This window comes from Acomys minous, assembly GCF_964271855.1.
Source record: "Acomys minous genome assembly, chromosome: 8".
Classification (NCBI taxonomy): domain Eukaryota; kingdom Metazoa; phylum Chordata; class Mammalia; order Rodentia; family Muridae; genus Acomys; species Acomys minous.
In genome coordinates, this window is record NC_140489.1 from 62,323,496 (window position 1) to 62,337,452 (window position 13,957).

The 13,957-nt window shown below is 42.6% G+C and overlaps 1 protein-coding gene and 1 pseudogene across 3 annotated transcripts in view; one reads left to right on the forward strand and one right to left on the reverse strand.

Moving 5' to 3' along the window:
- AKAP6 (A-kinase anchoring protein 6) overlaps positions 1 to 13,957 on the reverse strand; it is a 450,197-nt gene that overhangs the window by 411,033 nt on the left and 25,207 nt on the right. The window lies entirely within an intron of this gene.
- On the forward strand, positions 10,631 to 11,777 carry LOC311603047 (large ribosomal subunit protein eL21-like; annotated as a pseudogene). The gene has a single exon. The product of its transcript is annotated as a large ribosomal subunit protein eL21-like (transcript).

Here is a 13,957-nt window from a genome sequence, read left to right on the forward strand (position 1 = left end):
AGAGAACCAGGATAGTGCCGTGGCAGGATTTATGAGAGAGCAGGGACTCATGAGGACAGATCTGAGGTGTTAGAAAATACATCACACAGAGGCTGAAACGCCACCTTTAACTGACTAGTCAAGATGCAGATCAGTTAAGGGTTCTTCTCTGATCAACAGAGCTAATGAAGGCCGACTCCAAGGGAAGAATGGCTTTCTGGCTTGCCTGACTCAGGGCTTATGTCCGTGAACTGAACTGACAGTTGCATGAAGAGCCACAAATGATACAAAAGGCCTAGGACACAAAGGGCCACCAGGAAGCCTAAGGATGCGAGGTAAGATCAGGCGTCCACTTTGCGATCTCTCCAGTGACCGCGGTGAGAGAAGCCTCTAAGCACCCTGACTCAGACCTCTACTGAGCAGGAGCCAGCTTAGCAAATAGCGATGTCCTACTCTGCTAGAACACATGGCTGTTTAAAAAAATAAAATAAAATAAGAAGAAAACACAAAAGAAAAAAGAGCGCCGGGAAGATGATAAGAAAGGCAGAATCAAGGGGCGGGCTTTGGTTGTTCCTCCCCAGCTGGACATATTTCTAGAGACAGGAAGCAAGAGGAAAATTTTGAGATACAGATGAGCCTGGGAGACAAGAGCTCAATCTGAGCAGAAATAAGCTAGTATTCCCGTTTACCATGCCAGGCACCCGCTGCATCAGACATCGCTCCAAACACCTGCATTATCTCTTAATACTCGGGTGTATTAAAACAACTAGTTATCTCCATTCCACAGAGAAAGGAATTCAAAACCAGCAAGTTTTGTGGCCTGCATTGCCACCTGAGGCCTTGGTGATGTCTGGGTTTGTGGCACCACCAAGGGCCATGTCTGTGTACGCGGTCCTACTGGAGCGGGGACTGTTGCCATTGCGGCCCTTGTTGGCACCGAAGGCCATGAGGATGTCCATGGCCAGTGCCGCTGCCTGAAGCCATGCTAATGTCCGTGCACCATGCCGCCGCCATGTGGACACCCATTTTCTGTGCTCTTGCTGACTTCAAAAAGCGCCGAAGCTACTTTTGCAATGATATTGATTGATACCTGCAGACTGCACAGATGGAAAGAAGAACGTGAAAGGCTTCTGTGAAAACCGTACCCATCCTGCCCCAAATCCTCTTAACAGGAAGCCACTGAAGAAAACTCTTAAAGGGTATGCTCCATGGCTGATGACTTCCGGTGCGGGGCGGGGGGGAGGGGGGTCAGGACTCAGATCTATTTAAGGAGCTGGCACAAAGAGTTTGATCCTGCCCCAGGGAGTAAATACATAATACAAATTAGACTTTTTTTTTCTATTTTGTTAGTTTTTTGGAGGGAGGAAGATCACAGAATGAGGGATGCAACATGCAAAGGCTGGGGAGCAAGTGTTGTTGGGGAGCATGGTGTGAAATTCCCAAAGAATCAAGAAAAATGTTATGTTGGAAAAAAATTTAAACAAGTTGTCTAAGGATACAGTGCACCAGTGGAAGACCAGGGAGTGTGCACCTTTCTTTCTGATTTCCAGGCTATTTTGACACTACTTTACCTTCCTGAATAAGGCCCAGCACTAAAGAGAAGTGTTCCAGCTTGTATGAGAGATGAGCTGTGGAAGGGGTTTCTATCACTTACCTTCTTTTTTTTTTTTTTTTCCCTTACAGGTAAGCGCCCCCCATTGGTTGAGAAAGTGGGAATTGAGACTGGCAGAGCCCTGGCCTCAGAGGTCCTTCACGGTTGTAAGGATGTACATGCTGCACAGTATAAATAAGCCAAGTTCAGGTCCTAAATCCAGCAGTGTCTGGGAAAACCAGGCACAGCGATGGCTTACGCCCAGCTCTCAGAAGGATGAAGTCCCATGAATTCAAGGGCCAGCCTGTGCTACAGAGTGAGTTTGAGACCTAGCCTATATTACTTTTTATTAATTCATTTATTTAAGAACTTTCTTTTTAGAATAATTTTGTACTTGTAGGACAACTTTAAAGAGTGCCGATTTCCACAAAGCTCCTAGCCATGTTTATTCCACTATAAGCATAACATGTTACCAACCTACATGAGTAAAAACTACAGAGTGGACCTCAGAGCAGTTCTATTAATCGAACTCTAGGCTTATCTTTCACCAATGTTTCTACCAATGTCCTATTTCTGTCCTAGAATCCAAGCGAATGTGCCTCACTGCACTTTGCTGTCCTATCTCCTTGGTATCTTGTTATCAATAACATTAGGCCTTCCTTATTTTTTTTCATGAACTTGACAGACCTACGGAATACAGGCCATTTATCAGGTAGAATGTCTCATCCTCATTTTTCTTGGGATTAGAATGGCAACAGAAGAGCATGGTGGCGCACACTTGTGATCCCAACATTTGCAAGCTGGGAGCAGGAGAGTCAGTAGTTTAAGGTCACGCTCAGCTACGTTTTAAGAATGACACTGACCTGGAGTCCAGGAAAACCTACCTAAAAATACGTCATTATAGATTTAGGGGGAAGAATATCATAAAGATGATCACATCACACTATGGATACACATCACTAGTGACCTTAACTTCTCTGTTTGGTTAAGATCATGTTTACCCATTTTTCTTTTGTAAAGTTACTAATTTTTCATTGCCTTACCCTGCTCCTTGAAAATAAAATCTTTAAGTCTAGCCCACTCCCACCCCAGGGTGGTTAATTTCTTCTTTCTGAAGATGGGAGTACTAACATGTGTAATTTGGGATTATCCTGTAATGAAGGTTAATCTCTCCTGCTTATGTATGTATTCAATCCCCTTTTCTAATATAGTAACACTCATGAATATTCATTTTATTCTTAAGCTATAACTCAAAACTATATTATTCATCAGGTTTCAGCAGTAGAAACCCTTTCAGTTGAGCTTTTAGTTTAGCTCCCATTTTAAATGCCCATCCTTTTTGTGGTTTTTTTTTTTTAATGTTTCCTTTTGCAGATTATAAAATGGTTATGTTTAGCTTGAGTTTTCCTTTGTACTGGCTCTATAATTAGCCATTTCTCCAAAATGCCCTTAAACTTTTTTATTAAAGAGTTGTGTAAGGAATCCACAACCTAGCTAGCATATCACTTCACCTAGCACTTTTTCATTTACTTATTTAATCACATTACAGCCTGATCCCAGCCCCCTCCCTCCTCTCCTCCCAATCCGACCCTATGCCTCCCTTTCCCCTCTTTCCTCCCCTCCTCATCCCCGGGAAGGGGGAGGGGCTAGAGGCACCTCCCCTAACTAGCTTTTGAAACACGTTGAGGATTTAGTGAGTGTATATGTAGCCACTCTTAACACGGAGCCTAACACATATAATCACTAGGCAAGCAGAAGTCCACAGACACTAAGAAATGGTGATCCCTCCATCCTAAACTCAGGAACCCGCAATCATTGGCCGTAGAGACTTTTCATTTCTCCCAAGCTACAAAATCAAAGCCTTCTACGGGAAAGTTCTTCTCTGATTGCACAATTTTAAGTCTAGATGAAACATTCTGAAGATGACTAAAAAAACAAAACAACAAAAACCCCAAGCATTCACACATGTAAGTTAAACTCACATAAGATCTAGCAGGTGCAGTTTTGAATTTCTGCCCAAAATAGTTGTGGCTTTAAAAATACTGCGATGTCATCCTTTGGGAAATGGGTGCTGTCTTGCACATATGTAAAACTCTTCAAATAAGTCCTATTCCGTGAAATACAATGCCCCTGCCCTTGTGGGGTAGTGGGAAACAAATAGATGACCGCTTTTGTGAGTTAAGTTGACGGGAAGAGTCCTAAGAGAGTGACTTAAGCGCCTCCCTGCCTCAAACACCCTGTGGTTGTGAGCAGCTGCCTGGAGTCTTCTGGAACAAGATCAGATGTGCCTCCTGGAGGGTCCGTGAGCAGGATGTTGAGAACAATGTGCGGGGAAATGAGAACGGGACTGAGTAAAGGACACAGGAGCATTTACAGTTATCAAAGAATTATCTGCACTCTGCCACGCTGCTGGGTAGAGGACAGTGTGAAAAGCTTATCCCCGTCTGCGCTGAGGGTCTTAGGAACAGATGACTTCACAGGAATGTCTTACAGCTCCTGAAAAATGCATCCCAGTTTTCCTTAGGAAAGGAGCATAAGAACCTAGGCAAGCAAAGCCACCTTTGAGAAATATAAGTTAAAGCCTCGTAATTCTGGTAGAAAGTATCCATCTTCTGAGAGAGACACACAGGAGAGACGTCAACAGAAGACACAGACGCGATGCTTTAAAGTAAAATGGCAGGTATCTATTTACTTTCCTGGGGGATGTGCCATGTGTGTGTGTTACAGCACCTGTGAAGGCTACAGAACAGTGTGTGAGAGTTGTTTCTCTGCTGTCATGTGGGTTCAGGGGATCAAACTAAGGTTGAGCTGATGGGTTGGCAGCAAGTGTCTTTGCCCACTGGGACATCTCGCCAGGCCACGTTTCTTAACTTTTAATGCTCAAATATTAATATTACCAAAACGTTGAAATTCATTGAGATGGCATCAATAAGCAGAGTGTTTGGGTTCCAGGAGATCTGCCCTAGAAGTGGGTGCATGAGCAAATGTGTTGGTATTATAAAAACCAAGGATGGGAGTAATTTATACTTAGGTTGAGTTTTTAATCCGCCTTTCATCAGATGAGAGAGAGGAGAAATTAGAAAACCTCAATGTCTCTCATCTGGTGAGAGGTGGATGAGACACTTAACTTAGTTTGACAAGATCTATAATTGACTTTGAAATAAGTTGACATCGTGTGATGCGTATGACAATTAAGTACTTTTCGCTTCAAGGCAAACAATCAATAGTTAGAAATCATTTTTATTTGTTGAAATTACATATATCCAAAACATGTGGGGTAGCTAAAAATAGTTTTAAAACAGTTGTAAGAACAACAAAAAAAAGAGTTCTCTGAAGTGTTAACTTGCAGCATTTTTTAGTAATGTCTTTCTCTGTATCTCTAAACATGGGTTTAGAAGGGTTTCTGGTGGCATATTGTTTACTAAAGGATAAAACAAACCCTACCACAAGCAAAGCTGTTAACACATAGTTGGAATACCTAAAAGAAAATGGACAGGCATGGTGGCTAATGCCTCTAATCATAGCACTTCGGAGGCTAGTGCAGCAGAACTGCTGAGTTCAAGGCTACAGGGACCCTGCATTCAAAAAAAAGAAAAGAAAATATACATGAAGTGCATCAAGCCTACGAAGCAGGTTGCGTGGAATATTGTAAAAGGAACTTTTATTTACCAGTTTCAGTTGGCCTCTGCCTGCTAACCTAGGCTTAATCCCGGAAGCTTCTAGCCTCCAAACAATCTAACCTTAGCCCTGAGACGCACTGCTTAATAAGCTCACCCTTTCTTGGTCTTTCTGAGCTCTGAGCTCATAGCTGGCTGGTACAGCTCAGATGTTCTGGCTCAAACTCCTCTCCCAGCTGACTTACTCAGTCCAGCTTTTCTCTCGGCCTCTAATTGCTCAGCTTGACCTCAAACTAACTCCAGCATTCTTTTCCAATCTTCTAGCTCATTCCCATTCTCTGGCTTGTCCTATCTTCACCTGCGTCTACCTTGTTCTTTCATTCACCCTCTCTCTATAAAACTCACCCAGTAACACTGCCTTCTCGCTCTCGCTCTCACTCTCCCCATTGCCCCTTAAGTAGCTTCCCTTTCCTCTCTCTTCTTGTGAGAGTTGTGCATATCCTATTCTGTCAAATCTTTCTCTGATTTGTCACTTTTTCTGCCACTCAATTAGACATCAGTTTCAAACATGGGTGCTTCCTTCTACAAACTAACTTTACCTTAATTGTTTGGGATTAAGTGTGTGTACCACCACGCCTAGACCTTTTCTTTATTTGAAACTTACTCTATACGAGGTAGGCATTGAACTCAAATCCGTTTGTCTCTCTCTCTCTCCTGGACTAAAGGCATGTTTGTGTTCCAGCTGCATCACACAGACCTAGAAGGTCCAGAACAGTCATGTTTTGAATTACAATTCCTCTACAGAATACTTGATGCCTGCTTTACTAATGAATGATAAATATCTTTATGGATGACAGGTTGTGATCTGAGACTATTAGTCATTAAACTTGGTATAAAGACTATGGAAGAATTAAGTTTGGGGAGTAGCCATTGTCTCCAAAAATAACTTGAAAGCTGTGTAATCAAATTGGCTTAAGGAAATTCTCAACTCCCATACTTCATAGCCTATGCTTTCTTGTTAAATGAAAGGCTTTCCAGAAAAGTCTGTGCCCTCATGTTGTATACTTTACCTCTGTGTCTGCTTATATACTCAATATCATGTCTGAAACTGTAAGTCTAATTGTATTTAAGTATACAACATACTAACAAAATTAGCCTGTGTTAGAGAATAAATGCATATTTTCAAATATGGGATTTCCCTTGAAAATATTATGAGATTTAACTTGGATTTTGATTAGTTGCTGAGCTTCCATTTTTGGTATGGAAACAGTTTTTCTAAAGCTTGAAGCAAAATATAAGAAATATAAGATATTTATACTGATATATAAATAATCTTTTAAAATAGAAATTGCATGAAAATCTTTCTATATCTTATCCTAGCCTAATCTTATCCAAGCCAAACACTATATACACTCGGTGTCCTCATACACGTTGACAGTCTGTTATGTAGCATGGTGGGCACCTGCAATAGTCTGCATCCAACCAAAAGAGACTGAATCCTTCTCAAAGATTAAGTCAAATTTTACTACCTGGCTACACTCTGAAGCCCACTTAACCTACTCATGTATTCCCCATAACACTTTGTAGCTAATAGAACTAAGTAGATGGGTTTAAATTTTTCCTGCTATTGTTTTGTTACTTACACTGTACACAATCATAGTCACTAGGCAGATGTTCAGTTAATCCATGCTGAAATTTGATTGCTGTTCTATGCAGGAACTACATAGAATCTCTTGGCATTATAATTCTGCACATATCTAGACAGCTCCTGAAACACTGTGTCCACAGTGATGACAACATTGTATAGGTGGATCTGGGACACTGCCTTAGGATAGCAGGCACAAGGCCAGCTACCAGAACAGCCTTCAGGGTGCATGGGCAGCAGAAAAATCCAGAATACAGGAGAGCTAGTCAAATTGCACCTGTCTGAGTGCCACACGGAACCACTTGTGAGTCCCACACAGGGGCACTTGTGAGTGCCATTGTGCCAGATTCCTTGCAGAGTACAAGAGCAAGCAGAGTTGCTGTTGTCAACAGTACTCCCAACTGTTTGGGGAGACAGGGCCCATGTGTTTACAAGCTCAGTGTGAATAAGCAGTAACATAAAATAAAAGAATTATTGCATTATAAATTCTGACGTTATGAGGACAGAGTTGGAGGAATGAGAAAAGGCTTTAACTGGACCTGAGACTTGTGGGTGTGATGCAAGCTGAATTCATATGAGGAGCTCCTCTATTTGCCTCTCCAGCTCTTTACTATATTGAGTTAGTTGTGTGATGCCATTTCCTGCCCAGTTGGCACACAGAGTAGATGCTGGTACCAGAATCTGACCACTGATAGCCCACAGGTCTGGAACTTAAAGAAGAAATTGTTCTGAAGTGTGGACAAGGCAGAGGCAAGCTATAAATAGTCCACTTTCTACTGATGACTGCTGGGCATTTCCTGTGCCCCTTCTCCACCTCCGCACTATGCTAGGTGTTTCATAAACACTGTTGCCAAGCTTCACAATGTTTGACAAAACAGCTAGTACAAAGAAAAGCAGGGCCTAGGAAGGCTGGGTAGGCAGCTAGCGGTGGTGGGAGGAACCTCTAAGCTCACAGCATCCCATCCACTTCCTTTAAAGCAGCCAGGCTTCTGACTCCTGCAAGAGGAGTCTATTTTGAACATTGCTGGAGACAGCCATGTGCTCCCCACTTTGAGTCAGGGTGTAGTAACCGCACACCAACTTTGGGGATACTTTGACAAGATAGACTTTTAGTTCAAATTTTTAAATGTAAAAGTCATTTGGGGCAGCATCTGTTTAGTGTATACTCCAATGCAGTGCTCATGTTGTACACATTCACCCCGTGTCTGCACCCCACATCTGCACCCCACATCTGCACCCCAGTGCCCTAGCCACACTGGATCCTGAAGCTGCCCTGGACATACACTGCAGCCAAGCTGGAAAAGGTTCAGAAGTCTCTAGAAAAATCATGGAGTCAAGAGAGACTACCATGAGATATGACTTACTTGCATCCAGCCTGTGGTTTCGACAAAGAGAAGCCAAGAGATGGAAAAGCCTAACTTAATCTTTTAAAAGATACAGCCTAGTTTTTTAAAAAAGTGTTGCCATAAGCTCAGCACCACCAGATCTTCAACAAGACTTGGGTGAGGGAAGAGGGGGGGGCAGGTGCTGGGATGTCCTCCTGGGGAGAGAAGTCTGAGGACAATGTTTTCTTCCAGATAGGAAATGCGACAGGAATAGGTCCAGAACAGGGATGACATTTGAGGTCTGCTGAATAGCGGTGAGGATGCTGAAACATGGCAAAGTTAAGTGACTTGCCGAGGCCACAATGCTGGTAGCAGAAAAAGCAGGAATCAATCCCAGACCAGCCTTCACTGGGGCCCTGACTCCTGTGCATCCCCTCACTTGCCCGTTAAGGCCTGGTTTTCATCACTGGCATATAACAGTAAAACAGTAAAACCTAATATTTTATGATACCAAATGACTTTATTGAACCACATAAAGTTGGTAGTTTTTTGGTCATCTGACCACAAAAATGAGAATCCCATATGGTTCAAACTAGTAAAAGCAATCACTCACATTTTATATAGATGTCTGGGGCAGGCGTACCAATTTCTAAAGGATAAGGCAAGAAGAACCAAATATTTTAACCTGATCTCTAACTGAATATATATATCGTGGAAAAAAAGGCAAAATGCATAATAGCAAGGTTATGGGGAAGCATTACTATGAAAGAAGATAATTGGTCAGTTTAAATGAAACCTCATGTGTTGACTATGGGCGGATAACCAGGAAGTACTAGGAAATTCAAGCTGAAGACACACACAGATGTGAGAGGGAAAAAAAGACATATAAACACTATTGTCTAAATGTTACAAAAAATGTCTGTGTGTGTGTGTGTGTGTGTGTGTGTTGAAACCCTAACCTCCGAAGTAATGATGTTAGCAAGTGAAGCCAACGGAGAGCTAGTTCAGACCCCAACACATGGGATCAGTGCCAAGAGGAAGGCAGAGCTGCGGCTGCTTCCTGTGGATACTCACTCACCTTAGTCCTGGAGATGAGGGGCGGGTTTCTGTTATACGCCCCCCCCCCACACACACTTCATAGTATTCTAACAGCCTTACTGGACTAAGACAACACATTTAAATGTTTCCATCTACACAGGACAAGAAGCACATTTAAAATATTGGAGTATATTATTGAAAATCAGAAGGCTACACAATCAAAAAGGTATGGATAATTCTGCAAGTGAGATATGGTATGACGTAATAGGAAAAAAAATTTTTAATCATTCAAATCTGGCCTTTTTTTTTTTGTTTTAGCCCTTGTTATACTGTAAAGGAAACCAAGGTTTGGGAAAAAATACCTTTACAAGCACAAAATCTCATCTTCCTTAGTCCAGCCAATGTCTCCACGGGCAACATTTGAACACAGTAACATCCATGCAGTTGCAGTAACTTACAGCAACTGGCTGGGCCACATGCCACAGATGTTAAGGAAGTCCTCCTTTATCTTTAGCATGAGATTGATAAAAGCAAACTTAAAGAGGTCTTACAATCATAAAAAAAAAAAAAACAGGAAACACTGAATTTTTAAATTTTCTTATTGGGGTGATTTTCTAATTAATTGCTGCTGGATAGTCTGTCTTTTTATAGAGGGAGACATTCTAAAAATTGTTTGCTGTTAAAAATGGTTTCAATTTCAAGAAAAAAACCAAAAACATCTGTTCTTAAAGAAACACTTGCAAATCATGACATTTCTGCCATGCCTTTGGAATAAAAGGCAGCACCAGACATCTACTGTTAAGAGGCAGTAGCCTCCAACTCAAAGTGAGCAGCAGAAAACTGCTGCATAAACTAGTTGCTTCATCTGTGAGGTCACGTGTTCTGGCAAACCACTCCACGACCACATTCCTGTGCTTTTCTGCCTTTACCGCAGCCCTCGCATTCATTTTCACTGGGGCATTTCTAACAAGGAAGGGCCACTGCCAATGGCTGATCGATCACTCTCCCTACTGGGTGCAGTCATTAAAGGCTCTTTCGAAACTCACCAGCCCATCAGGCATATTTTTAGCCAAGGATTCAGCTACCAAAATAGAATAAATGGTGCTGTTTCCAAAGGAACAGATTCACCAAAGGAGACAACCATCAGAAGCAGCAACAACCTGTCTCTATCTGACTGTCTGTTTCTTCAACATGCATATGTAGAAGACCTTTTTGTCTTTTTGTTATGTGTATTCATGTGTGCCTGTGTGAGCTTATATGCACCGTGTCTGTATACAAGGCCTCTCAGAGGCTGAAGAGATCATTGGATCCCCAGGAACTGGAGTTGCAGGTGGTTGTGAGGCACCATCCGCTAAGCAATCTCTCCTCCCCTCAATGTATCTACCCACTGAGCTACACAACCCCAGCTCCCTCACTGAAACCCCTTGGAGAAGGTATCGCTGCTGCCCCAGCATTAGTCCTTGTTTCTTTGTGACAAATAAGTCAACTAATATTAACCAAAACAAAGGGGCTATGATAATGAAGCAAAAACTAACAGAGTGAAAAATATCTCTTCTTGAGATCATTTTTTTTTGATCCTCAGTTTCTCAATCTATTCCTTATTAGTTTTATTTAAACCCCTTAAGCTTCCTTTCAGCCACAGCAGCCATCTTCAGTAACTCACCAAAATGACAAACACAAAGGGCAGGGACGCTCGCTGTATGTTCTCCAGGCCTTTTAGGGAACATAGAGCTGTTCCTTTGGCCACATACATGTGAATCTACAGAAAGGGTGATACTGTAGACACCAAGGGAATGGGCACTGTTCAAAAAGGGATGCCCCGTAATTACCACAGCAAAACTGGAAGAGTCTACAACGTCACCCAGCACACTGTGGGCATCATTGTGAACCAGCAGGTTAAGGGCAAGATTCTTGCCAAGAGCATCAATGTGCACGTTGACCACATCAAGCACTCTAAGAGCAGGAACCGCTTCCTGAAGCGTGTGAAGGAGAACGACCAGAAGGAGGAGGAAGCCAAGGAGAAGGGCACCTGGGTCCAGCTGAAGCTCCAGCCTGTGCCACCCAGAGAAGCACTTTGTGAGGACTAAGGGGGAGGAGCCTGAGCTGCTGGAGCCCATTCCGTACAAACTCACGGCCTAATGTATGGAAAGAAATAAAGGACCTGGACTGTAAGTAAATAAATAAAACCCGTAAGTTTGAAAAAAAATGTAATTACCAGGACGAGATGGCTAAGTGGTAGGGTGCTGTCTTAGCACACATAAGACCCTAAGTCTAATGCCTAGAGGGACAAAAACCAAACAACAACAAACCTTACTTCCTCCATGCTAGAATAAGTTGAGAGTCTAAAAAAAAAATCTGACTACCAAGTATTTTTATTTATTGCTAAATTCCTGTCTCAACTTATATCTGATTCTTTATTAGTTCTCTGAACAATCACAGTTGTTATATAGTTGTTTTTATTTCTACCTCTGTTTTCTGACTTAAGTCTCTTTTCGGGGCCAGCTGCCCTTCTGAAGCAGGTGTTTACAGTATTTCAAAGCTACCAATGCTGAAGAAATATGCATCCTCCTGGCTCGCTGTGCCTACCGGCTTTCCATTCTTACTTCCTTTACTGTTATCTTTAATTAATAGTTCCCACACCTGTGCTCATTTTTACATATGATTTACATATAATCTTCCTGTTTTAGCTATTACTAGTAGATAGGCTGCTTGCAGTAGTGATTACAATTATTCTGAAAGGACATCCTCCTAATTCACAGACACACAAACACCAGAATGAACACAGGGCGGTATTTGAACCACTGAAGGTGAAATGCAAGCAGATTATTTCACAAGGGGGATAGAGGAGATGCAGTGTCGGCTGTGTGAGGACGGCTGTTATTGCTCACCTGATGTACAGAGGGTAAAGGATGACACAGCAGGCCCTGGAGACTGCTGACCAGACCTGACAAGCCCAGCTTAGAACAGTCTTGAGTAGACACACTGAGGACAAGAGACTGAGGGAAGGATGCATGGAGAAGTCAAATAAGAGTAGGTCAGAGGGCACCCATGGTATGCTGGCACCCATGGTATGCTGGCACTTCATACCAGGTGTCCAGAGCAGAGGAAGAAGTACTCAGGACTGTCACAAATAGAGTCCAGACAATAATAGTGTTCAATCTGTGACAAGCTCTCCAGGTAATATATGTGTGGGGGCTTTTAGTTGTCCTTTTCTTTTCTTTTCTTTTCTTTTTTATTTTTTGACATTTTTCACCTTTAGCAGATAATGGGCTTTTGATGCATCTGTTCATTGTTGACTACTGGTGAAATTATCTCAATTAAGCTGATTTTATGACTTGTATAATAGTTGCCATGGTAACCATCAAGCCTGCTATGGTGTGCAGTTCTTGGGGCACACCCTTGAAGAGAACTCCACCCTATGACTTCCAGGTGACAACAGATTTATTTATTATATAGTTTCTATTTATTCATATAATCAAAAACGGAAGGAAAAGGTTGTCATTTTCCCTCAAGGTATCATTCTTGTTAGTTCGTTGACAACTACCCAAATCTATAGATTCACAAATGAACATAGCCCTTTCTCGTTGTCCTGAAGAGTGAGAATGCTCCCCCCATCCTGAGGCCCAGAGCCAATCACCAGGGTGTCATTATTGCAAACAGTAATGCTGGATCTGAACTGTGGAACATTAGCAAGGCAGAACAGAGAAAGCTTCATTATACTGTAATACTGTAATTCCCTTTTTAATTAAAAAAATATGAACTCTTCCTGCAGTAATGCAACCCCAAACCATTGGTCCCTGGCCTCCTGGGGAGAGGGACTAAGATGATGAGTTAAGAGGGGAAGGGGGGGCGGTAAGAACACACCCCGCCAGCGTAAGTATGTTGTGCAATTAGTTAAATGAGAGTTAAACAAAGAAGGTGATAACAGTAATCAAGTAGTAAACAAAGGGCAAGAGAATTGATAAAGGCACTGAACCAATAGGATGGGTAATTAGCTTGCTTTGCCAAGAAGATGTGATTTCTCCCCTGAAAGCAATGGCTTCCCAAACTTCATCAGGTACAATGCAGTGCGTCCCTCACTGCCTATAACAACAATACCGCTGAGTTACTGCGCACACTGCTGGTTTTCTATGGGGTAGGGGAGCCTTTTTCTCTGAGTTGTTTTTAATAAAAGCGGTTCCTTAGCTTTAAAGTTCTAAGCTATGTCTGAAACATCTCAGTGCTGGTGTATAAGAGAGCCTCAAACTCAAGCGCCTGTGGAGCTCAGGCAGCACCAAAAGGTGCACCAAAGGCACTAAAAAGAACTGACTTGTGTGCACACAAGTTACAGAGTCCAGTGTAAAACGAAAATGCAGATCCCCTTGCGCAGGTCCCAGTCAGTTCCATGGTCACAGAAGCAGAGTACTAAGCCACGTGTGAACTTGTCAGCTGCACGGGTTATGACATAAGCTGCGAGCCAGGCTCGGTTCAGGTACCTGCTGGCTTGAGAACTCAGTCCCTAGCTCTCCATGTGGCTCAAGCATGCGGTTGTAAGGTGGCTGAAGGGATTTGGAGCCCGCTTTATGACTGGGGAGCAGAGAAAAGGAAAGCTGGCGCATCATAAGGAAAACAGCCTCTTTCATATCCTCACCAAGCCCTAAAACCAAACCAAGGGTTCAGATTCTAACAGATACACAACTCCTGGAGACAAGAACTTCAGCCTTTTAAATTCAGGATACTGAACAGACGGGTGGGTCCTCTGTACAAAGTCCTATGAAAAGAG